We start from the raw sequence: 3,328 nt of genomic DNA on the forward strand, positions 1-3,328 counted from the left end.
GGGACCATCTCTATATGTTGCCAACTTGTACTTCCCAAGCGCTTAGCACAGTGCTGTGCATCATCATCATCAATCGTATTTATTGAGCGCTTACTATGTGCAGAGCACTGTACTAAGCGCTTGGGAAGTACAAATTGGCAACATATACAGTCCCTACCCAACATTGGGCTCACAGTCTAAAAGGTAGACACATGCTACCAAACATTTTCTGTGCACACAGTAAGCACTCAATAAATACAATTGATTGAATGAATGAATATGCATAATTGGAAAACAAGATAATTGGAATTGAACTTAGGTTGCTCAGATCTTGTTTCCCTGTCCGTAAATTAGAGATAATTTTAGAATTCTAGAAATCCAAGGTAATTTAACTCACCTAATCCATTCAGTTACTCCTGGCAATGTTGCATTTCCTGCCATGGTCTTAAAGTTACCTGGAATAGGAAATGCCATAAGTTCCTTTGGCAGTGCTTTTATGCATGTTAAATTTAGCACAGGAAATTTTGAGGTATAGTAATAGTACTTTTACTCATAAGCTCCTCCACTGTAAAACTGCCCCACCTATTTTTGGAAGAGGAAATAAGATTATCTTTTGTAGCACAAAATTATAAGCCGTGATAGCCACAGATCCAGGAATAAGGAACAGAAGGATGGGAGCAAGGTGACACCAAAGATTGGAGCGTTGATTCATTTCAACTTGCCGAGGGCCAGGGGAGGAGGAGCAGCAGGTTGAGTGATTACTGTATGGAGCACTTGGAAGAGCGCAGTCAGCGAAGAGATGCAGACTCAAGTGCCTTCTTACCATGCTCTGTCGACTTCCCTCCATATCGACTCATTTTTTTCTTCCTCTTTTTTCCCCCTCTTCCCCTCATTGCTAAAATTAATTCGTATATGATCCCTCATAATAGTTCCACTTCTGTTTTAGAGGTACAAAGTTATGTAAAAAAAAAAAGTGGGTCAGTTATATGAGTCAGTTTGGCACCTCATTTTCCCATTCATTTCTTTGGGAGGACATACACTTGTTAACTGATGTGGATTTGTTGGTGTTATTAAATAATTATAGGTAAGCCAAAAACAATGAACCTAGACCTTCAAATGGCCAAAGGCCGTGCGACAAAGCAATCATGGGTTTTTTTCACATGAAAATTCATAGCCATAAAAATGTCAGGGAAATTCCGCTGAGGCAGCAGGCAGGCAGCAGTGTAGAGTGATGTTCAGTCAATGAAGAGTGAAAAGTGTAGTGATCGATAATCAAGTAATTTGTGAAAAGCAGTCACTGATGTCAAATTTATATTACATCCAGATGGTTCACAGGAATGGGGACTCAGTGAACTGCCATGTGAAGCCATAGGTATGGTAACTCACTCAATTTTTCCCTTCCTTACTCACAGTGCATGTATGAATTCTTGCATAAGATGTATTTGAAATCCTTTTTTCTGAAAAAATGATGTTGCAGTCTAAGTTATGAAGAAAGATGTAGGGATGGAACATTCTCATTGGCAGAGGCCCCTGGGAAGGTTACTTTTCAACTGTTAACTTTTAGGCTGAATATAGTTTGATGGCTTTGCCTGCTGGCAGTACTTTTCAGAAATAAATGCTGTTTATGTTCAATCAAAACACAGATAACAAAAGAACTATTTTATAGTGAAATAAGCCTGCTGGGTTCAAATAGTCTTGAGTTCAATTTTCTCAGTATGTCCATTTGGAAACACATACACATGCCTCAAACCAATAGTACAACAGTGGCTATTTGACCAGAAGAGAGCAAACAAGGCCATAAATATTTGAATTGACAAAAACTATCAAGTATTTTAGTTCACAAACTGTCTAGTGAACTAAAAATAACCCATTTCTAGGAGTATTGATTAAAGTTGAATGTTTTTAGTGCTGAGCAATAATCATTAGCTCTTTTGATATACTAGATCGTTGACCCTCATATATGCTGTATTTAAAATGACAAAAGGTAATAAAGTGGGCTTATAGATAAATAATTATTCTTGAAAGGTATAGCTTCTGGGGACAGCATTTTGGTAATTGCTTTTAAACCAAGTGATGAGACAAAATAGATTTTTAAAGTGATATGAAATCCATATCTGGGGGCAGTGAAGGGAGGGGTAGTGTGGGGAAGTTGGCAACAGGCAGGCCATCTGGGGCCCTCGCTGTGCGGGACACTGATCCCCAGAAACCACAGACCCTCTGCCCTGGCTTCAGAGGCTCCAGGAGGCAGCACTAGGTGGTTCCCAGACTTTGACTACCCACTGGGGAACATCCTTTTCCCCTCTTCTCCCCAGCCCCGCTCCCTCACATCACTCAAACAATTCTTCCCCTCTTACCTAACTTCTCTCATTTCCCACTGCCACCCAGCTTGCACGCTTTGTTCCTCCAAAGTCAGCCTCACTATACATCGATCTTGTATCTCTTTCCATTGACTTCTTGCTCATATTCTTGCTCCTTAGGCCTGGCACTCCCTCTGAGATGGTATATTAATCTTAGTGATCCACACTAATGCAGAGGTCCTGATATGGAGGATGATCTGCCTAAAGAGGGTCCCAGCTCCGACAGTTGTCAGCTATGTGACTTTGGGCAAGTCACGACTTCTCTGTGCCTCAGTTCCCTCATCTGTAAAATGGGGATTAAGACTGTGAGCCCCACGTGGGGCAACCTGATCACCTTGTATCCCCCCAGTGCTTAGAACAGTACTTTGAATATAGTAAGTGCTTAACAAATACCATCATTATTATTATTATTCTTTGTGGGCAGGGAATTGCCCACCAACTCTGTTATTGTATTTTTCCAAGTGCTTAGTACAGTACTCTGTACAGAGTAAGTGCTCAATCAATCAATCATATTGAGCGCTTACTGTGTGCAGAGCACTGTACTAAGCTCTTGGGACGTACAAGTTGGCAACATATAGAGACGGTCCCTACCCAACAGCGGGCTCACAATCTAGAAGGGGGAGACAGACAACAAAACAAAACATATTTATTGATGCCTGACAGACCACTACTCTCCCCATCTTCAAAGACCTACTAAAATCACATTTGGTTTGAGAAGCCTTCCCTAACTAACCTCTCATTTCCCTACCCTATTTGCCCTCTCTTCTTTATCCCCTTGAGCACTTTGATACTAACCCCAGGCCCAAAGCTCTCACGTCCATATCCTTATACTCTGATCCTTCTCGTTTCTGTAAATTATTTTAATGTCCGTCACCGCCACTAGATTCTAAGATCTCTGAGGACTGGAATAATGTCTACCCACTCTATTGTATTGAATTCTCCCGAGTGCTGTATATGCTCTGCACACAGTAAACGTTCAATGAATACCGTTG

This window comes from Tachyglossus aculeatus, chromosome 2 (genome assembly GCF_015852505.1).
Source record: "Tachyglossus aculeatus isolate mTacAcu1 chromosome 2, mTacAcu1.pri, whole genome shotgun sequence".
NCBI classification, from domain to species: domain Eukaryota; kingdom Metazoa; phylum Chordata; class Mammalia; order Monotremata; family Tachyglossidae; genus Tachyglossus; species Tachyglossus aculeatus.